The 23715-nt window shown below is 42.1% G+C and overlaps 1 protein-coding gene across 2 annotated transcripts in view; it reads right to left on the minus strand.

The window, feature by feature from the left end:
• Positions 1 to 23715, minus strand: part of EMSY (EMSY transcriptional repressor, BRCA2 interacting) — a 224437-nt gene that overhangs the window by 59669 nt on the left and 141053 nt on the right. The window lies entirely within an intron of this gene.

A 23715-nucleotide genomic window follows, 5' to 3' on the forward strand; every position in this document is an offset into this window, starting at 1 on the left:
CATCAAAATTTACATTTCACTCCTGTTGTGAAAAAAAACATACCTTTTAAACTTGACAGCCGCTCCAGCTTCCGCCGGTCGTCGCAAGTCATTTCTGACGTCAGAAAAGGTGGATCGGTCATCCTCCAATCGCGGTTTCCCCCCTGGGGGAATCAGTGTCTGATTCAACGCTGTGATTGGAGGAAGTCGGATTCCTCATTTTAGACCCAGAAAGAGGCTTTGCGACGGGCGGAGGAAGCTGGAGCTGCTGTGAAGATTAAAAGGTAAGTTTTTTTTTCACAACACAAGTGAAATGTAAATTTTGATGAATTAAAGTGCCCCTGTATTTAATCAAATTTTTAAAAACCGGGCACTTTAGCATCAAAATTTACATTCACTTTAAGTATCAATACCACTTCCCATAAACCCCCAATCATTCAGCTGAAGCAATATGGAAAAAGAAAATTACACAAGAGTATAGAGGTGCCTGAGGTTTGAAAATAGACAAAAGCTGTTTTAAAATTAAATTAAAGGGACAGTCAACATTAGAATTTTTGTTGTTAGATAGATAATCCCTTAATTACTCATTCCCCAGTTTTGCATAAACAACACAGTTATAATACACATTTTACATCTGTAATTACCTTGTATCTAAGGCTCTGCAGACTGCCCTCTTATTTCAGTTCTTTTGACAGAATTGCATTTTAGCCAATCAGTGCTCACTCCATGGTAAATTCATGTGCATGAGATCAATGTTATCTATATGAAACACACTGTCAAAATGCATTTAGTTTAGGAGGTGTCCTTCAAGGTCTAAGAAATTAGCATATGAACCTCCTAGGTTTAGCTTTCAACTACGAATGCCAAGAGAACAAAGCAAAATTGGTGATCAAAGTAAATGGAAAAGTTGTTTAAAATTACATGCCCTATTTGAATCATGAAAGTTTTTTTTGGACTTGACTGTCCCTTTAAAAGTGTGGGTCGTAGACTCTCCATGCCAGAAAAGAAAATTTATCAGGTAAGCATAAATTTTGTTTTCTTTCCAATGGCATGGAGAGTCAATTACTAGTGGGAACCAATACCCAAGCTAGAGGACACAGAATGGAAGGGAGGGAGAATAAGACAGGTGGACCTAAATAGAAGGCACCACCGTTTCCTCCCAAAGGAAGCCTCAGCTGAGGCAAAAACATTGAATTTGGGACATTTGGAAAAAGTATGCAACGAGGACCAAGTGGCCGCCTTGCAGATCTGTTCCACAGAAGCCTCATTTTTAAAAGCCCAGGAAGAAGAGACAGCCTTAGTGGAATGAGCCGTAATCCTCTCAGGAGGCTGTTGTCCAGCTGTCTCATAAGCCAACCAAATAACACTTCTCAACCAAAAGAAAATAGTAGATGAAGTGGCCTTCTGGCCTTTACATTTACCAGAGAATATAATAAAAAGGGCAGTAGATTGTTGAAAGTCTCTAGTTGCTTGCAGATGGAACTTCAGAGCATGCACAACATCCAGGTTATGCAATAGACGTTCCTTCTGAAAAGAAGGATTAGGACAGAACGAAGGAACGACAATTTCCTGATTGATATTGAGGTCCGATACCACCTTAGGAAGAAATCTTAACTTAGTAGACATGAAAAATAAGGTAAGGGGGATCACACTGCAGAGCCGAAAGCTCAGAAACTCTACGAGCAGAAGAAATAGCGAGAAGAAACAAAACTTTCCAAGACAATAATTTAATATCAACTGAGTGCATAGGCTCAAACGGAGCATGCTGCAGAACCCTAAGAACAAGATTAAGGCTCCATGGAGGAGCAACCGGTTTACACACAGGCCTGATTCTGACCAAGGCCTGAACAAAAGATTGAACATCTGGCAGGTACAAAAGAATCGACAAGGCAGAGATTGACCCTTTAAAGTACTGACTGACAAGTCTTTCTCTAGGTACTCCTGAAGAAAAGACAGTATGTGGGGAACCCTCACGCGACACCAAGAGAAACTCCTAGATTCGCACCACTAAAGGTATTTACGCCACACCTTATGGTAAATCTTGCGGATTCCCGGCTTACGAACCTGAAGCATGGTATCAACCTTTTCTGAAAAACCACATCTAGAAAAGACTAGGCTTCAATCTCCAAGAGGTCAGCTTCAGAGAATCTAGGTTTGGATGTAGTGGATCCAATCTTATCTCGCTCATAGGTCCTTTTCTGTCTCCTTTGCTGGCGGCGACTCCTCTCTATTGTCTCTGTCTGTTGGAGTACCTCAAGGCTCTGTAATGGGTCCTCTTCTCGATTTATACTTCCTCACTGGGAAAACTTATCAGTAGCTATGGCTTCAACTATCAACTCTATGCTGATGATACTCAGATCTACCTATCCACCCCTACACTCTCTCCTTCTGTCCTTTCTCACATCAGTGCCTGCTTAGCTGGCATTTCTTCTTGGATGGCCTCTCACCACCTAAAAATCAACATTGAAATCCTGCCACTTTCCCTGTTTTTGTGTCATTTGTACTACAATTCTCTGTGTTTTGCATTTGCCTGTAGTCTGTGTAATCATTTATTACTCTGCTGATATTGTCTTCATCTATGTGATGTTCAAACCTTGCAAATATTTGTTATGATTCCTAATTTTATAATTTCACTAATGGTATAACCCCAGCCTCCCACAAATTCTATTGTCTGTTATTTTTAACTTATCTCACCCTGAATCACACTTTCCCAATTGGCCTTTGACTGTCTTTGATCTTGTCATTACCTAATTTATTGCATTCAGCTGAATGCTCTGGCCTATTTAACACTGCTATGGGGAAAGCAATGCAGGGGTAGCAATACAGGCTTAGGTAGAAATATTGTAAGATCATCTGTTGACATCTCTTAAGTGAACATTTATAAGTGAGGCACAACGAATTATACAAGAATTCAACAAGGAGTGGACAAGGGATAAGGCAAGTTCTGTTTTTATACTGAGTTTTTTTATACACTGACTATTTTGTAAAAATGCTAAATATCTTCATATTCCTTTTTGCCACCTTTTGTCTGTTTAACAAACTACTTTACTCAATTACTCCTTCCCCCTCACCACCTGCACTGCTCGTTAGCCCATCTCTCTTAACCTCACCTTACTTTTGTATTCATGAACTTCACACATTCCTAAAGACTCTCTCTCCCCCTTGCAACTCATCACAAAAACAGTCTCACTACTGCAAATCTGCATCTCATGTCACTCTCCCTCTTGCTCATACTAGCTGCTGGCAACATCTAATCCTGGTCCCCCACATTTTCCTTGCCCTGCACACCCATGTGTACCCGTCAATAGACTTCAAAAACAAAACTCTGGTAACCCTAATCTCATTCCTGTTGCATCTAAAGCCATCACCCCCTTCACTTGCGCACTTTGAAACTCTCGCTCTCTTTGCAACAAGCTCACTTTTATCCATGACCTATATCTCACACTCTCTCAATCTTCTGGCTCTCACAGAAACTTTGCTCTCTCCTTCAGACACTGCTTCTTCTGCTGCACTGTCACATGGGGGTCTCCACTTCAGCCACACTCCTAGGTTTGACAATAGACAAGGAGGTGGTGCTGGTATTTTACTTTGCTCTAGTTGCACCTTTCACCAAATACAGCCCTTCTCTTTCCTCACATTTTCTTAATTCGAAACACACATTATTCGCTTATTCTCTCCCCTCTCTTTATGCGTTGCAGTCATATACCGCCCCCCTGGCTCCGCGGCTTTATTTCTAAATCACTTTGCCGCCTGGCTACCTTACTTCCTTTCCTCGGATACCCCTGCCCTCATTCTCGTTGACTTCAACCTACCTGTTGATAATTCCACTGCCTCCTCTGCTAAACAACTTCTGCAACTCACTTCCTCTTTCAGCCTGTCACAATGGACTGACTCGCCCACTCACAAAGATGGTCACTCCCTTGATCTGATTTTCAGTTATCGATGCACTTCACAAACTCACCTTTTCCTCTTTTCTGACCACCACCTCCTAACTTGTAACATCACCTCCCTCCCTACAACTCTCCCTCCTTCTACCCCTCAGACTAAACTTTCCAGAAGTATCAAGTCACTAGATCAGCAACAGCATGCTAGCTCTCTTGAACCTCTTCTCTTTTCTATCCCCTCTTTTTCCTGTCCTGATGAATCTACCACTATAACTCCACCCTTACATCGGTCCTTGATAATCTGGCCCCACCTACCATAGCTCGAAAAACATACATATCCTCAGCCCTGGCATACTCCTCTGACACGGTACCTATGTAGGATGTTCCCGTACTGCTGAGAGACACTGGAGGAAATCTCAGAGTTCTGCTGACTTTCTTCACTATAAATTCATCTTGAACTCTTAATATTCTGCCCTTAATCTATTTAAGCAACATTACTTCTCCACTCTTATCTCTACTCTTTCTTCAAACCCAAAACGTCTGTTCTCTACATTCAATATTCTTCTCCGCCCACCCCCACCTCAACTTTTCTCTCAGCTCAAGATTTTTCAAGCGACTTCAACAACAAAATAGACTCCATCAGAAATGAAATCAGCTCTCAACACACTACCGGTCTCATTCATCCAAAACCCATATAGACATAAATTTAGCTCTTTTGCAGCTGTTACAGAGGAAGAAATTTCTGCCCTTATACTTTCCTCTCATCTCACTACCTGTCCCCTCAACCCCATCCCCTCACAACTACTCCCCTCTCTTCTACCCTTACCCCTATACTCACACACGTATTCAACCTCTCCCTCAGCAATGGTATAGTTCCCACATTAAATATGCATTAGTCACACCTATCCTCAAAAAACTTCTCTCGATCCAACCTCCCCATCCAACTACCACCCTATTTCCCTACTCCGTCTTGCCTCAAAGCTTCTTGAAAAACTAGTATATGCACGTCTATCCAATTTCCTTACATTAAACTCCCTCCTTGATCCACTGCTATATGGTTTTCGCCCCTTCACTCAACAGAGGCAGCAATTGTTAAGGTTAACAATGACCTACTTACAGCAAAATCAAAAGGCCACTTCTCTTTACTTATCCTCCTTGAACTGTCTGCAGCCTTTGATACTATCGACCACCCTCTTTTGCTCCATACCCTCCAAACCTTCGTCATCTGTGACACGGCTCTCTCTTGGTACTCTTCCTATCTGTCTAACCGTACCTTTAGTGTAGCCTTCTCTGGGGCATCCTCTGCCCCGTTACCTCTTTCTGTTGGGGTACCGCAAGGCCCGGTTCCCTTCTCTTCTCAATCTACACTTCCTCATTAGGTTCCTTAATAAAGGCCCACGGGTTTCACTATCATCTGTATGCCGATGACACCAAAATCTACCTCTCTGCACCAGAACTATCTCCTTCCTTGCTAACCTGTGTCACTAACTGTCTCTCTCATATCTCATCTTGGATGTCCTCTCACTACCTCAAGCTAAATATCTCCAAAACCGAGCTCCTTATTTTCCCCCCTTCTTCCAAAATCTCCACACCCCATGTATCTATAACTGTTGATAACTCCATCATTACCCCAACCTCACATGCCTGATGTCTTGGTGTCACACTTGACTCAGATCTTTCTTCCTCACATTCAGTCCTTGGCTAAAGCCTGCCACTTCCACCTTAAAAACATAGCTAAAATCAGACATTTCCTTACACAAGAAACAACTAAGATTTTAATACACTCTCTCATCCTTTCCCGCCTCGACTACTGCAACTCCATCCTCTCTGGTCTCCCTATCTGCCGCCTAGCTCCTTTACAATCCATAATGAATGCCTCTGCCAGGCTCATCTTCCTTACACGTCGCTCTAAATCTGATGCACCTCTCTGCCAATCCCTTCACTGGCTCTCTCTTGCCTCCAGGATTAAACACAAAATTATCACTCTGACTTATAAAACCCTCAATTGCATTGCTTCCCCCTACATCTCAGACCTTGTCTCCAGATACTCTCCCTCCTTACCTTTTCACTCCGCTCATGATCTCCTACTCTCCTCCTCTCGTTACCTCCACACATTCCAGTTTACAAGATTTCTCCAGACTGGCTCCCATCTTCTGGAACTCTCTGCCTCGCTCCACAAGACTCTCCCCTAGATTTAAAAGCTTCAAGTGCTCCTTGAAGAATGTACTATTTAGGGACGCATACAACCTACACTAACTTTCCTATCTCCACTGCTATCCCCTTAAACCCCATAGCATGTAAGCCTATGAGCCCTATGAGCCCAGCTGTTTGTATTCCACCTTCATAAGAGCCGACTACAACAGTGCAACTCTCGGCAGGGGCCTCTACCCATTCGATCCCTGTTATTGTTTTTATATACCATGTTCATAGCACTGCGGAACCTGTTAGCGCTCTACAAATAACTGATAATAATAACAAGTCCAAGAGTGAGCTTATTCCTATCCCTTTAATTCTACCCCGGTTTCTAACATTTAATCACTGTTGGTGACACCACTATCTCCCCATCCCCCCCAAGTCAGCTGCCTAAGAGTTACAATTGACTCCAATCTTTCCTTCATACCTCACAACCTGTTGCAACCACCTACGCAATATTTCCAAAATTCGTCTGTTTCTGAGTGCTGAAACTACTAAACATCTAATCCACTCACTGGTAATTTCCCGACTTGACTACTTTAATAACCTACTAACTGGCCTCCCTCTCTTCCGCCTCTCCCCTCTTCAATCCATCCTAAATGCCTCTGCTAGGCTAATCCACCTCTCCTGACGCTCTGTATCTGCTGCACCTATCTGCAAGTACCTTCACTGGCTCCTCATTCAAAGCAGAATTAAATTAAAAATTCTCACACGGACGTACAAAGCCCTTACCAATGCAGCCCCCCCCCCCCCCACCTGTCCTCACTCATCAACAAATATACTCCAGCCCGCCCCCTAAAATCCAACAATGACCTGCTCATTGCAACTTCTACATTCACCTCCTCCTATGCTAGACTACAGGACTTCTCTTGAGCGGCACCACCAATCTGGAACGTACTTCCTCGAGCTGTCAGATTTTCCCCCTAACCTTTACTCCTTTAAACGCTCCCTAAAGACCTTTTTGTTCAGGGAAGCCTATCTCCAAATCAGTAATAGATGAATTCCCCTTGCCTAATAGCTGCCCTCATCTAACTCCACACCAACATCATTCCCACCTTTGCAGTCCCCACCTCCTGTTTCTCACCCTCCTACCAATCTAGATTGCAAGTTCCCACGGGAATAGAGCCCTCAATTCCCCCTGTGTTTGTTTGTTAAACTTTGTCTGGTGTCTTTTATATTGTATTGTACTGTACTTTTATCTTTGTACCCATGGACAGTGCTGCGGAATCTGTTGGCGCTTTATAAATCAAGAATAATAAAAATAATAAAAGGACCCTGAAGTAGAAAGTCCTTCCTCAGAGCCAATTTCCACAGGGGAAAGGACATCTTCACTAGGTCCGCAAACCAAGTTCTGCGAGGCCACGCTGCAGCGATTAGAATCTTTGAAGCCTGCTCCTGTTTGATACAGGCTATAACGCGAGGAAGGAGGACAAACAGAGGAAATAGATACATTAGACCGAAGTCCCATGGAACCGCCAGAGTGTTGACCAGAGCTGCTTGCGGATCCCTTGATCCGTATTTTGGAAGCTTGGCGTCCACCTCTGGGATGCGGATAGCAGATAAGTGGCAATTGTGAGGCTTCGCCCACTAAAGAATGAGAGTCACCTCCTTCATAGCTAAGAAGCTCCGAGTTCCTCCATGGAGGTTGATATATGAAACCAAAGTAATGTTGTCCGATTGAAATCTGATAAACCGGACCAAACTCAATTGAGACCAAGATATCAGAGCACTGTAGATGGCTCTCAACTCTAGGATATTTATAGGGAGGACAGACTCCTCCTGAGACCAAAGTCCCTGAGCTCTTAAGGAACCCCAAACTGCTCCCCAGCCGACAGGCTGGCATCCGTGGTCACAATCTCCCAAGATGTTCTCAGGAAGCATGTGCCCAAAAACAAATGGTCCTGGGAGATCCACCAGGACAGACAGTCTATCGTCTGGGTGTCTAGAACTATCCTCAGAGAGGTCCGAGTGGTCTCCGTTCCATTGTCTGAGCATGCATAACTGTAAAGGTCTCAGATGGAAATGAGAAAAATTAATGTCCTTGGAAGCCACCATTAGACCAATTACTTCCATACACAGAGCCACTGATGGACGGACAGAGGACTGAAGTGAAAGACAAGCAGCGAGAATCTTGGATTTTCTGACCTCTGTCAAGAAAATCTTCATGGGGATTAAGTCTATGACCGTCCCCAAAAAACATACCCTGGTATTCGGCACCAAGGAACTCTTTTCCAGATTCACCTTCCACCCATGGGAGCATAGAAACAACAAAAGAGAATCTGTATGGGATCTTGCTAAATGAATGATATCGTTCAGGTACAGAGCGACCGCAATTCTCTGAGATCTGACCACTGCCCCTAGAACCTTTGTAAAGATTTGATGGGCAGTGGCAAGGCCAAAAGGAAGGGCTACAAATTGGAAGTGTTTGTCCAGAAAGGCAAACCACAGGAATTGGAAATGTTCCTTGTGAATAGGAACATGAAGGTATACGTCCTTCAGGTCGCTGGTAGTCATGAACTGACCCTCCTGAACCAAAGGGAGTATAGAACTTATAGTCTCCGTTTTGAAGGACAGAGTCTTGAGAAATTTGTTGACACTTAACACCTGATAAAAATCATTAAAAATAATGTTTTATTATGAATTTAAATCAAGTAATCACTACTGTCTAGTTTATTTGTTCACCTTACCCCTAAGTGTTGAAAAAAATCGATTTGAAGATGAATGCCAATAAGGTGCTTGATTCTCCCATGTAAGGTGCCATCTCAATGCAGAGTCACATGACATGCACTTCATATCTCCCTAGAGTCCCTATAATTTGTGCATATAAAAAACAGCAGCAGCACTCAATGTTATGCAGACAGAGCTTGTGCTGCAGTTTGTTACAAATCTGTACAGGAATAAAACATTTTATTATTATGCTTTTCTATGTAAATAAAGGTTACTTTTTCAAACGTTACCACTGACACTCTGACATTCCTAATGTGTGTGAATGCACAGCACTCGGCAGGGTTATACATGTAAATCATTCTCATCTCTGATAAGCTCCGGTCTGGAGAGGGAGGTGCCGAGGGGGGAGAGAAAGCAGAGAGACTGAGACTCCAGTTCGTGGGAGAAAATAGACTGAATAACTCATGCTGCAAATACTTTTTCCTGGAGATTTGTTCTATACAATATTTTATTTTCATACATCTGCATTGCATATATTACTGTATATATGTAATGTAGATGCATGAAAATAAAAACAGAATTTATGCTTACCTGATAAATTACTTTCTCCAACGGTGTGTCCGGTCCACGGCGTCATCCTTACTTGTGGGATATTCTCTTCCCCAACAGGAAATGGCAAAGAGCCCAGCAAAGCTGGTCACATGATCCCTCCTAGGCTCCGCCTACCCCAGTCATTCGACCGACGTACAGGAGGAAATATGCATAGGAGAAACCATATGATACCGTGGTGACTGTAGTTAGAGAAAATAATTCATCAGACCTGATTAAAAAACAAGGGCGGGCCGTGGACCGGACACACCGTTGGAGAAAGTAATTTATCAGGTAAGCATAAATTCTGTTTTCTCCAACATAGGTGTGTCCGGTCCACAGCGTCATCCTTACTTGTGGGAACCACTACCAAAGCTTTAGGACACGGATGAAGGGAGGGAGCAAATCAGGTCACCTAAATGGAAGGCACCACGGCTTGCAAAACCTTTCTCCCAAAAATAGCCTCCGAAGAAGCAAAAGTATCAAATTTGTAAAATTTGGCAAAAGTGTGCAGTGAAGACCAAGTCGCTGCCTTACATATCTGGTCAACAGAAGCCTCGTTCTTGAAGGCCCATGTGGAAGCCACAGCCCTAGTGGAGTGAGCTGTGATTCTTTCAGGAGGCTGCCGTCCGGCAGTCTCATAAGCCAATCGGATAATGCTTTTAAGCCAAAAAGAAAGAGAGGTAGAAGTTGCTTTTTGACCTCTCCTTTTACCAGAAAAAACAACAAACAAAGAAGATGTTTGTCTGAAATCTTTAGTAGCCTCTAAATAGAATTTTAGAGCACGGACTACGTCCAAATTGTGTAACAAACGTTCCTTCTTTGAAGCTGGATTCGGACACAAAGAAGGTACAACTATCTCCTGGTTAATATTTTTGTTGGAAACAACTTTCGGAAGAAAACCAGGCTTAGTACGCAAAACCACCTTATCTGCATGGAACACCAGATAGGGCGGAGAACACTGCAGAGCAGATAACTCTGAAACTCTTCTAGCAGAAGAAATTGCAACCAAAAACAAAACCTTCCAAGATAATAACTTAATATCTACGGAATGTAAGGGTTCAAACGGAACCCCTTGAAGAACTGAAAGAACTAAATCCAGGGAGGAGTCAAAGGTCTGTAAACAGGCTTGATTCTAACCAGAGCCTGAACAAACGCTTGAACGTCTGGCACAGCTGCCAACCTTTTGTGAAGTAAAACAGATAAAGCAGAGATCTGTCCCTTCAGAGAACTTGCAGATAATCCTTTCTCCAAACCTTCTTGTAGAAAGGATAGAATCTTAGGAATTTTTATCTTGTTCCATGGGAATCCTTTAGATTCACACCAACAGATATATTTTTTCCATATTTTATGGTAAACTTTTCTAGTTACAGGCTTTCTGGCCTGAATCAGAGTATCTATCACAGAATCTGAAAACCCACGCTTTGATAAAATCAAGCGTTCAATCTCCAAGCCGTCAGTTGGAGGGAAACCAGATTCGGATGTTCGAATGGACCTTGAACAAGAAGGTCCTGTCTCAAAGGTAGCTTCCATGGTGGAGCCGATGACATATTCACCAGGTCTTTATACCAAGTCCTGCGTGGCCACGCAGGAGCTATCAAGATCACCGAAGCCCTCTCCTGATTGATCCTGGCTACCAGCCTGGGAATGAGAGGAAACGGTGGGAATACATAAGCTAGGTTGAAGGTCCAAGGTGCTACTAGTGCATCTACTAGAGTCGCCTTGGGATCCCTGGATCTGGACCCGTAGCAAGGAACCTTGAAGTTCTGACGAGAGGCCATCAGATCCATGTCTGGAATGCCCCATAATTGAGTTATTTGGGCAAAGATTTCCGGATGGAGTTCCCACTCCCCCGGATGGAATGTCTGACGACTCAGAAAATCCGCTTCCCAATTTTCCACTCCTGGGATGTGGATTGCAGATAAGTGGCAGGAGTGATCCTCCGCCCATTGAATTATCTTGGTCACTTCCTCCATCGCCAGGGAACTTCTTGTTCCCCCCTGATGGTTGATATATGCAACAGTCGTCATGTTGTCTGATTGAAACCTTATGAATTTGGCCTTTGCTAGTTGAGGCCAAGCCTTGAGAGCATTAAATATCGCTCTCAGTTCCAGAATGTTTATCGGGAGAAGAGATTCTTCCCGAGACCATAGACCCTGAGCTTTCAGGGGTTCCCAGACCGCGCCCCAGCCCACCAGACTGGCGTCGGTCGTGACAATGACCCACTCTGGTCTGCGGAAGCTCATTCCCTGTGACAGGTTGTCCAGGATCAGCCACCAACGGAGTGAATCTCTGGTCTTTTGATCTACTTGAATCGTCGGAGAAAAGTCTGTATAATCCCCATTCCACTGTCTGAGCATGCACAGTTGTAATGGTCTTAGATGAATTCGTGCAAAAGGAACTATGTCCATTGCTGCAACCATCAATCCTATTACTTCCATGCACTGCGCTATGGAAGGACGAAGAACAGAATGAATTACTTGACAAGAGCTTAGAATTTTTGATTTTCTGACCTCTGTCAGAAAAATCCTCATTTCTAAGGAATCTATTATTGTTCCCAAGAAGGGAACTCTTGTTGACGGGGACAGAGAACTTTTTTCCTTGTTCACTTTCCATCCGTGAGATCTGAGAAAGGCTAGGACGATGTCCGTATGAGCCTTTGCTTTTGACAGAGACGACGCTTGAATCAGGATGTCGTCCAAGTAAGGTACTACTGCAATGCCCCTTGGCCTTAGAACCGCTAGAAGGGACCCTAGTACCTTTGTGAAAATTCTCGGAGCCGTGGCTAATCCGAATGGAAGTGCCACAAACTGGTAATGCTTGTCCAGAAAAGCGAACCTTAGGAACTGATGATGTTCCTTGTGGATAGGAATATGTAGGTACGCATCCTTTAAATCCACCGTGGTCATAAATTGACCTTCCTGGATGGTGGGAAGGATCGTTCGAATGGTTTCCATTTTGAACGATGGAACCCTGAGAAATTTGTTTAGGATCTTGAGATCTAAAATTGGTCTGAATGTTCCCTCTTTTTTGGGAACTATGAACAGGTTGGAGTAAAACCCCATCCCTTGTTCTCCTATTGGAACTGGATGAATTACTCCCATCTTTAACAGGTCTTCTACACAATGTAAGAATGCCTGTCTTTTTATTTGGTTTGAAGATAATTGAGACCTGTGGAACCTTCCCCTTGGGGGTAGTTCCTTGAATTCTAGGAGATAACCTTGAGAAACTATTTCTAGTGCCCAAGGATCCTGAACATCTCTTGCCCAAGCCTGAGCAAAGAGAGAAAGTCTGCCCCCCACCAGATCCGGTCCCGGATCGGGGGCCATCCCTTCATGCTGGTTTGGTAGCAGTGGCAGGCTTCTTGGCCTGCTTACCCTTGTTCCAGCCTTGCATCGGTCTCCAGGCTGGTTTGGGTTGTGAAGTATTACCCTCTTGCTTAGAGGATGTAGAATTAGAGGCTGGTCCGTTTCTGCGAAAGGGACGAAAAATAAGCCTAATTTTTTAGCCTTAAAAGACCTATCCTGAGGGAGGGCGTAGGCCCTTTCCCCCGGTGATGTCTGAAATAATCTCCTTTCAAATCAGGACCAAACAGTGTTTTACCCTTGAAAGGGATGTTAAGCAATTTTGTCTTGGAAGACACATCCGCTGACCAAGACTTTAGCCAAAGCGCTCTGGCGCGCCACGATAGCAAACCCTGAATTTTTCGCCCCGCTAATTCTAGCTAATTGCAAAGCGGCATCTAAAATAAAAGAGTTAGCCAATTTAAGTGCTTGAACTCTGTCCATAAACCTCCTCATACGAAGATTCTTTATTGAGCGATTTTTCTAGTTCTTCGAACCAGAAACACGCTGCCGTAGTGACAGGAACAATGCATGAAATTGGTTGTAGAAGGTAACTTGCTGAACAAACATCTTTTTAAGCAAACCCTCTAATTTTTTATCCATAGGATCTTTGAAAGCACAACTATCTTCTATGGGAATAGTAGTGCGTTTGTTTAGAGTAGAGACCGCCCCCTCGACCTTGGGGACTGTCTTGCCATAAGTCCTTCTCTGGGGTCGACTATAGGAAATAATTTCTTAAACTATAGGGGGAGGAACAAAGGTATGCGGGCCTTTCCCCACTCACTTATTTACTATGTCCGCCACCCGCTTGGGTATAGGAAAAGCATCGGGGGGCACCGGAACCTTTAGGAACTTGTCCATCTTACATAATTTCTCAGGAATGACCAAATTGTCACAATCATCCAGAGTAGATAATACCCTCCTTAAGCAGTGCGCAGAGATGTTTTAATTTAAATTTAATGTAACAACATCAGGTTCAGCTTGTTGAGAAATTTTTCCTGATATCTGAATTTCTCCCTCAGACAAAACTCCCTCCTGGCCCCTTCAGATTGGTGTGGGGTATGTCAGAAACCGTTATCATCAGCGTCCTCTTGCTCTTCAGTGTTTAAAACAGAGCAATCGCGCTTTCTCTGATAAGTAGGCATTTTAGATAAAATGTTTGCAATAGAATTATCCATAACAGCCGTTAATTGTTGCATGGTAATAAGTATTGGCGCACTAGATGTACTAGGGGCCTCTTGTGTGGGCAAAAACTGGTGTAGACACAGAAGGGGATGATGCCCAGTACCATGCTTACTCCCCTAATTTAGAGGAATCATCTTGGGCAATATTATTATCATGTGGCATCATTGTCCCTACTTTGTTTGGACACCTATGTCACAATTATCACATATATTTAATGGGGAGAAACCTTGGCTTTCATACATATAGAACATCGCTTATCTGATGGTTCAGACATGTTAAACAGGTTAAAACTTGTCAAACAAAGCACAAAAAACGTTTTAAAATAAAACCGTTACTGTCACTTTAAATTTTAAAACAGAACACACTTTATTACTGAATATGCGAAAAAAGCATGAAGGAATTGTTCACCAAAAATTTCACCACAGTGTCTTAAAGCCCTTAAAAGTATTGCACACCAAATTTGAAAGCTTTAACCCTTAAAATAACGGAACCGGAGCCGTTTTTACATTTAACCCCTATACAGTCCCAGGTATCTGCTTTGCTGAGAACCCAACCAAGCCCAGAGGGGAATACGATACCAAATGACGCCCTTCTATAGCTTTTTCAGTGGTTCTTAGCTCCTCACACATGCATCTGCATGCCTTGCTTTCCAAAAACAACCTGCGCATTAGTGGGCGCGAAAATGAGGCTTGCCTATGACTAGAAAAGGCCCCCATCTGAAAAAGGTGTCCATACAGTGCCTGCCGTTTTTTAACAACAATCCCCAAGATTATCAATAACTATTAAGGAGATAATCTGCCAAATATGCTTAGCAAAGTAATCGTTTTAGCCCAGAAAAATGTCTACCAGTTTTTTAAGCCCTTATAAAGCCCTCTATTCTTTTACTTAATCTAAGAAAATGGCTTACCGGTCCCCATAGGGGAAATGACAGCCTTCCAGCATTACAAAGTCTTGTTAGAAATGTGGCCAGTCATACCTCAAGCAGAAAGTCTGCCAACTGTTTCCCCCAACTGAAGTTACTTCATTCAACAGTCCTGTGTGGAAACTGCAATCGATTTTAGTAACGTTTTGCTAAAATCATCTTCCTCTTACAAACAGAAATCTTCATCTCTTTTCTGTTTCAGAGTAAATAGTACATACCAGCACTATTTTAAAATAAACAAACACTTGATTGAAGGATAAAAACTACATTTAAACACCAAAAAACTCTTAGCCATCTCCGTGGAGATGTTGCTGTGCAACGGCAAAGAGAATGAACTGGGGTAGGCGGAGCCTAGGGGGATCATGTGACCAGCTTTGCTGGGCTCTTTGCCATTTCCTGTTGGGGAAGAGAATATCCACAAGTAAGGATGACGCCGTGGACCGGGACACACCTATGTTGGAGAAATATTGTTTTTTTGTTCTAGGGAGATATGAAGTGCGTGTCATGTGACTCCTGTGCTGTTAAAATATGGTGGCATACATAGCTGCAATCAAGCCCTGGATATGTATACCAATAGAAACAATTTTCTTGAAATGTTTTGTGTAAGCTGAAGTTACAGCATAAAGAGCTGTACTCAGTTTTTTATTATTACACGTAGAAGTTAGTTTGAATGATTTTTAGCAGTAAAGGGTTTTAATGTCCCTTTAAGGTCTAAAATGGGTCGAAAAGTTCCCCTTTTTCTTGGGAAGCACGAATAGGTGGAATAGAATCCTAGACCTTGTTCCGCCAGAGGAACTGGGTCAATCACTCCTAGAGAAGCGAGATCCTTCACACAGTTTAAGAAAGCCTCTCTCTATCTGGTATGCAAGATAATCTTGACAGGAGAAATCCTGCCTCTGGGAGGACAAGATTTGAATCCTATTTTGTATCCCTGGGAGACCACTTACCACTGCCCAAGGATCTGGGACATAACAAATCCAAGCCTGTTTAAAGAAGAAAAGCCTGCCCCCCACCTGATCCATGACTGGATCGGGGGCGGACCCTTCATGCTGATTTACGACTCAGAGGAAGGCTTCTTGGATTGTTACCCTTATTCCAAGGCAGGTTAGACCTCCATGAGGTCTTGGCTTGCTCAGGCCCTTGCCCTTGGGTCTACCCTCTTGTCCTGTGGCAGAAAACCAAGTAAACGTGGAAAGGATTTCAGCCAGACAGGGAGCAAATAAAGTCCTTGCCCTTAAAAGGCAGAGACAGAAGTTTAGACTTGGATGTCACCTCAGCAGACAAGGACTTTAGCCACAGGGGCTCTGCAAGATAGCAACGGCAAAGCTAGAATCTTTGCCCCCAGATGAACTACTTGCATGCTGGCATCACAGATAAAAGTAATTAGTCAGCTTAAAGCTTGATCCAATCCTGGATCTCTATATTATAGTTTCTTCCAAAATCAAATCAGACAAGCATTGCACAATAAGAGGCCGCACCCAGCAAACTGTCGCAATACTAGCAACAGGTTGCCATTGTAGACCCTGGTGTAGGAACATTTTTCTTAAGTAACCTTCCAGTTTCCTATACATGGGGTCCTTAAAGGAGGAACTATCCTCTAGAGGAATAGTGGTTCTCTTGGCTAAGGGAGATAGCGCACTCTACTTTAGGAACAGTGCGCCAAAGATCTCGCACAGAGTCAGCAACTGGAAACATCTTTTTAAAAACAGGAGACGGGGAAAAGGAACCCCCAGCTTCTCCCATTCCTGCAATATGTCAGACATGCGATCTCGAAAAGAAAATACTTCTACAGATTTGGGTTTGACATCAAATACTCTTAAGTTTATTAGCCTTTTTAGGAGTCTCTGTGACTGTAGACACAGAGTCCTCTAAAGTAGCTAGAATCTCTTTCAAAAGTAAACAGAGGGTGTTCAAGATGAAGTCTAAATGGTCCCTCCTTGAGTCCGCAGTACTAGAAACAGCAGACTCAGAATTAGAGATCTCGCCCTCAAAAGCAGTAGGAGTGATCCCTCCTCACATAACTGAGATAAACTGACTAAAGCAGCCTTGGCAGAATCAGTACATGATTTAGAAATGTGCTTAGATTTTATTTTTCTTTACCAGTAATAGGTAAGGCACTCAGAGCTGCAGAAACTGCAGGCGTTAGTTGCGCAGCAAAATCACCTGGTAATATAACACCCCCAGGAGCTGAGTAGAAACTACAGGGCACTGCTTGTGTAACTGCCAAATACTTAGACGTCTAAAAAGGAAAGTTGAGGCATGTCACGGACAAGATTATCCTAAAAGTCAAGATGGCTCTGAGAGGGTATCTTTATTTTTTGGAAAGTAACAAATTATTTACACATGTGGAACAAAATTGCAAAGAGGGGATAATCTGAGCCTCAGTGCAATATAAGAATTTATCAAAAAGACAGACAGATTATTTTCTGATTCCCATTCTGCCCTATGTACTGGATTACACCTATCCTCAAAAAAAACCTTCCCTTGATACCCCTACCTCCCCATCAACTACCGCCCCTATTTTCCTCCTCCCTCTTGCCTCAAAGCTTCTTGAAAAAACTAGTATATGCACGCCTATCCATTTACTTACGTTAAAACTCCCTTCTTGACTAGCTGCAATCTGGATTTCGTCCCTATCACTCCACAGAGACAAGCTATTGTCGAAGGTCACCAACGACCTACTCCTTGATCTGTCCGCAGCCTTTGACACTGTCGACCACCCTCTTTTGCTCCAAACCCTCCAATCCTTCGGCATCTGTGACACAGCCCTTTGTGGCTCTCTTCCTACCTGATCAAACCGTATCTTTAGTGTTGTAGCTTCTCTGGGGCCTCCTCTGCCCCGTCACCACTTTCTGTCGGGAGTACCAAAAGGCTCTGTTCTCTTCTCAATCTACATGTCATCACTAGGTTCAATAATTAAGTCCCATGGTTTCCAATATCATTTGTATGCCGATGACACCCAAATCTACTTCTCTGCACCAGACCCTATCTCCTTCCTTGCTAACCCGTGTCACTAACTGTCTTTCTCACATCTCTTCTGGATGTCCTCTCACTACATCAAGCTAAATCTCTCCAAAACTGAGTTCCTTATTTTCCCCCCTTCTTCCAAAATCTCCACTCCCAATATCTCTATAACTGTTGACAATCCTCCTCATTACCCCTACCCCGCATGCCCCAATGTCTCGGGGTCAAATTTGACTCAGATCTTTCCTTCACTCCTCACATTCAGTCCTTGGCTAAAGCCTGCCACTTCACCTTAAAACATCTCCAAAATTAGACACTTCCCTTACACAAGACCACAACTAAGATTTTAATCCACATCTCTCATTCTTTCCAGCCTTGATTACTGCAACCTCTGTCTCTCCTGGTCTCCCCACCTGCCGCCCTAGCTCCTTTACAATCCATAATGTATGCCTCTGCCAGATCAATCTTCCTTACACGTCGCTCTTCATCTGCTGCTCCTCTCTGCCAATCCCTTCACTGGCTTCCCTCTTGCCTCTAGGATCAAACACAAAATTCTCACTCTGACATACAAAGCCCATCAACTGCACTGTCTCCCCCCCTATATCTCAGACCTTGTCTCCAGATACTCTCACTCCCGTCCCCTTCGCTCTGTCTATGACCTCCTACTCTCCGGTTACCTCATCGCACTCCCGTTTACAGGACTTTCTTCAGACTGGCTCCCCATCTTGTGGAACTCTCTGCCTCGCCCCACAAGACTCTCCCCTAGTTTTGAAAGCTTCAAGCGCTCCCTAAAGACTCTACTGTTCAGGGATGCATACAACCTATGCTAAACATACATTATACCAGTTCCACTCCTCCATTGCTATCCCCTGAACCCCCCTTAAGTCCAGCTGTTTGTAGATCACCTTCTTAAGAGCTGTTTACAACAGTGCAACTCTTGGCCAGGGCCCTCATACCCAATTGATCCCCTTTAATTGTTTTGTTGTACTACCCTCTGTTTACAGCGCTGCGGAATCTTTTGGCGCTCTACAAATAACGATAATAAAAATAATAATAAATTTTAAAATTAAATCTCAATTGAATATATACACAAAAATTTTTAGATTTCCCAAAATGTAATGTAGATCAACTAAATACAAATTTTATATACTACATAAAAATGTTATTTTAACAAAATAGATGAACAACAATTACACAGGTCTCTAATTTAAGGAGGCACCGCTCTATAGTCCCAGCTCTTGCTAAGGCGACTCACTACTCCGGAAACCCAACAAGGATTCTAAAACTATGAGTGATCTAAACGCTTCCTTTCCAGAACACAATTAACACAGGATAACCCGCAACGCTAATCTCCTCAGGGAGCAAACTTGAGCGATGACGGGAGGTGCGTAGCGGATAACGGAAGTCTGTCATAGCGCGATACAGAGAAATGGCTGGGAGGTCATTTGACCGCAGTGAAAAGCTTACTGCAAAACAAGAGAGGAAAGCGTACAAATAATCAGCGCTATAAGATTCACTCACAAACGTACCGGCATTTCTATGTAACAATATGTGACATAGTTAAACACAAGTTGCAGAATTATGAAATCAGCCCCAAAAATCTGAGACCGGTGAAGGTTCCAACCCCGGTCTCAGATAATGTGCCACAAATACTGATTAACCCCTCAAGAGACCACTCTCAAGCCAAATAGCTACTAATAAAAAGTATACCTTTTTAAATAATCCCCTTAAAAGGACAGTCTACACCAGAATTTTTATTGTTTTTAAATGATAGATAATTCCTTTATTACCCATTTCCCTAGTTTTGCATAACCAACACAGTTATATAAATACACTTTTTACCTCTGTGATTATCTTGTATCTAAGCCTCTGCAAACTGCCCTTTATTTCAGTTCTTTTGACAGACATGGATTAAGCCAATCAGTGCTGGCTCCTAGGAACTCCACGTGCGTTGAGCACAGTGTTATCTATATGAGACACATGAACTAAACCCTCTAGTGGTGAAAAACTGTCAAAATGCCCCTTAGAGAAGAGGCGGCCTCTCAAGGGCATAGAAATTAGCATATGAACCTCCTCAGATTTACCTTTCAACTAAAGAACACCAAGAGAACAAATCAAATTGGTGATAAAAGTAAATTGGAAAATTGTTTAACATTACATTCCCTATCTGAATCATGAAAGTTTATTTTGGACTAGACTGTCTCTTTAAGCAGTGCCCAGTCACTATTGCCCTTCAGTATATATCCCAATTATGAAGAGATAATTAAACTGAGTCCTGGTCCACATATATTAACTCCCTTAAGTGCTGTATCCTTCTAACCTAGAATGCAAAAGCACTTACTAGAGGATCTGCTGCAGAACAGGTACAGCAACACAGGTTGACAGACTCAGCCAACCTCTGACAGGGACTGTAGAAAAAGAAAAGCAGAGTAACCAACCCTGGTTTTCTATATAGGGTAGCATAGATGTTGGAAGAGAAGCAAGGACTACCTCACCGTCTTCCAACTGCTAAAGCAACATGACTCTTAATAAACAGGATTGCATGGACACAACATAGCCCCAATCCTTGCTTGCAGGGAAAAGTACCCATTAAAGGATTAAATATTTTAAGACACCATCTTCGCACATCCTCCCCTGATGTACAAGGCAAAGACTGATGGAGGTTCTATGGGAAGTTGGAGTGATTACTTAACAGCTCTGCTGGGGTGTTCTTTGCCTCTCCTGGTGGCAGGAGTTGAATTCCCCACTAGTAATTGAATGGATTTGTGGACTCTCCTTGTAATTGGAAAGAAAATTGCTATCATAAAAGTAATTAAAAAGTTTTTGAAAGTAGCATGCTCTGTCTCACTGGATTTTCAAACCTGTCCTTAGGCCTCCCTAGCAAGGCCAGATTTTGAGTATATCTGAACTAGAGCACAGGTGAAATAATCAGTTCATTTCTAAACAGGTTATTTTACAGCTCTCACCAAAGGTAATACTGAAAATGTGGCTGTTAGGGAGGCTTTATGACAGGTTTGAAAAGCAATGCTCTATCTGAATCATGAAAGTAAACATGGGCTTCTCACAGTAACATAATCAATGAGGTTGAAAAAAATAAAAAAGATTGAAGTCCATTGGTTCAAACTATACAAATCTAATATACTGTACTTACAAAAAAGTTTCCAGTTGAGGTTAATTAATCCCATTAAAAAAGGTGTTTAACACAGGCAATTATATCCCCGAATTCTGTTTCTAGCCAGAAATGTATCCAAACCATTATTTAAATATATCTAATGTATTGGCATTCACTACCTCCTCAGGTAATAAGTTCCCACAATTTTATTGCTCTTACATTGAAAAAAACGTTTCCGTTGAGGAGATTAAATCTCCTTCTGCTCCCAGCCTTAAATTGTGTCACAAACAATTTTCTTGGATTAAACAGAGTTTCCTGCCATCTCAGTATATGGGCCCTTGAATATATTTATATAAAGTAATCATGTCACCTCTCAAGCGCCTTTTTTTCTAGAGAAAACAGACCAAGTTTGGCTAGCATCCCTCATAGCTTAAATTCTCCATTACCCTTATTATCTTTGTGGCCCTTCTATGAACTTTTTCTAGGTCTGCAATTTTTTTTTTTCAAGATCAAGTCCCCAGAACTCCATACTCAAGGTGAGGTCTAACCACGGGATTTATATAGTGACAGAATTATGCTTTCTTCCCTTGCATCAATGCATGCTAGTGTCTTATTAGCTTAGAAGCAATTGCCCTGCATTGTGCACCCATCTTTAGCTTGTTATCTATTCCTACTCCCTTTAGTCCTCTGTTTGGCTAAGTATAGTCCCATTTAACCCTTTGGCTGCTAAGCCATTTCCCACCTGTGTGCTAAGCTGATTTTGAGCTTTTTGTTGCAGTTCACATTCACACACTTTTAGAAGTTGTTTTTGTTGTGGAATAACCTATACAAACTATACACTATATTGTTTTTTTTCAGCAGACTCTGCAGATTCAAAATATATCATCATTATATGTGTATTTGTTAAGCAAATATTACAAACGTTTTCTGAGCAAAGTGCGCTGTTTAGATATATATTGCGCACTCCAATTTTGTGCTATATATACACATGTAGCCCCTTATTTGATGCACCAGGGGTGTACTTTCCAAAAAGGTGCACTTTATTTACTGTATCTTAACTTCCCAGGTGGCCACAGCTGTCTTATTGCAGACATCACCCCTAAAAATTAAGACATTATTTAAGGTTGTTATGTCTGCAAATAAACGCTCTAGCCACATGGGAAGTTAAAAAGAGGTACATAAAGTACACATTTGTATAAAGTACACACCCCTTTGGGAATCAAATGAGGGGCTACATGTATCTCTAGCCCAAAAGTGGAGTGCGTAAAAATTTACAGAATATGGTGCTTTGGTTAGAAAATATTTTTTTTCTAATTAAAGTGACATGTTCAGCTATTTCTTACACAACTCAAATTTTGCGATAATATACATGTAGCCCCTTATTTGATGTGCCAAGGGGTGTACTTTCCAAAAATGCACACCAGGGACAAAGCCGCTATCAGAATCTTGTCTAGCAGATCTAGCGTCATCCGAGAAGGAAACAAAGTTGGAGTTCATAAGGAACTCCACTGCTTCCTTGTCACTCATCAGACGCTTAGCCATAATTCTCTTTACAAAGTGAATAGATATTTTGAAGGAAATTATGCTGCTCGAAAGATATAATTTTTATTGCAAAAAAATAAGCTTCTTTGCAGTAAAAATAAGAGGGGTTTTGAAAGATGGTGAAAGCTGCACAAAGAGGGTGTTTTGAGCACCTTCCAAGGGCTCTAAAAGACTGATTATAAAAAAATCTTTTTTTAATAAAAGCATCTCTCTAACATTGACTAATTTGTTATCACATGATCCATGTGTTCATGCGATTATAAATATTATAATCGGTATCAGTATAGTAAGGGAATGTAATTTTTCTCAGCTAGGTGATCACTCCAGTAACGCTGGTTACCACAGTGATCATTTAGCTAATATACTTAAAGGGACAGTAGTCAAAATAAAACTTTTATTATTCAGATAAAACATATAATTTTAATCAACTTTCCAAATTACTTTTATCATAAAATGTGTTTTTTTCTCTTGGTATTCTTAGTTGAAACTAAACCTAGGTAGGCTGCCTCTAATCACATGCTTTTTAAATAACTTTTCACAACAAAAAGACTTATGTATGTATATTTTAAAACAATAAAAAATTCTATTGTAGACTGTCCCTTTAAATTGATTAAAAAAAAAAAAAACAGGGGACTAATTTATTTTAGGCAAATCTATTTTTATTTTATGTGCCTTTAGAGACCTCATTTTTAAAATAATTTTTAAATGTATTTATTTTTTAACTTTTTTTTTTTTTTACTACACTTTAATGACTTACGTCATTTGAAAGGTAAGGCGATTACCTTTCCAATGGTGGGTCTTGGGGGTCTGTAGCTGCTTAGATGCCCAAGATACGGGCATCTAAGCAGCATGCCCCCATCTCTCCATAACTGTCAATTGACAGTTGTTAATAAAGTTGTGTGATTAGGTCATCATGCTCTGTGTGAAGCCCCGAGCCTGCTCTTCAATATGAGGGCAATATCGGACGGGTGGAGGGAGATGGGGGCCCACAGGCCCCCCTTCAAGGTGAGTCCTAGCAACGGCATGGAAGCCGGTCGTTAGCACCTGAGGGTGAAATTAAGTGACGGCTCCATGCCGTCGTTAGCACTTAAAGGGTTAAATAATACATAGCCTGCTTATTTTACTTCAAAAATGTAGAACCTTGCATTTTTCCGTATTAAATCTCATATTCCCTTTACCTGCCCATTCTTCAATTTTTTTCAGATCCCCTTGAAAAGCAAATTCTTCCTGCTCTGACTTAATGACCTTACACAACTTTGTATCATCTGCAAAAATAGATATGTTGCCATTTAATCCTTGCCCCAAGTCATTAATATTTTTTTTTTTTTAAAACAG

The sequence above is a fragment of the Bombina bombina genome, chromosome 3, assembly GCF_027579735.1.
Source record: "Bombina bombina isolate aBomBom1 chromosome 3, aBomBom1.pri, whole genome shotgun sequence".
Lineage (NCBI taxonomy): Eukaryota > Metazoa > Chordata > Amphibia > Anura > Bombinatoridae > Bombina > Bombina bombina.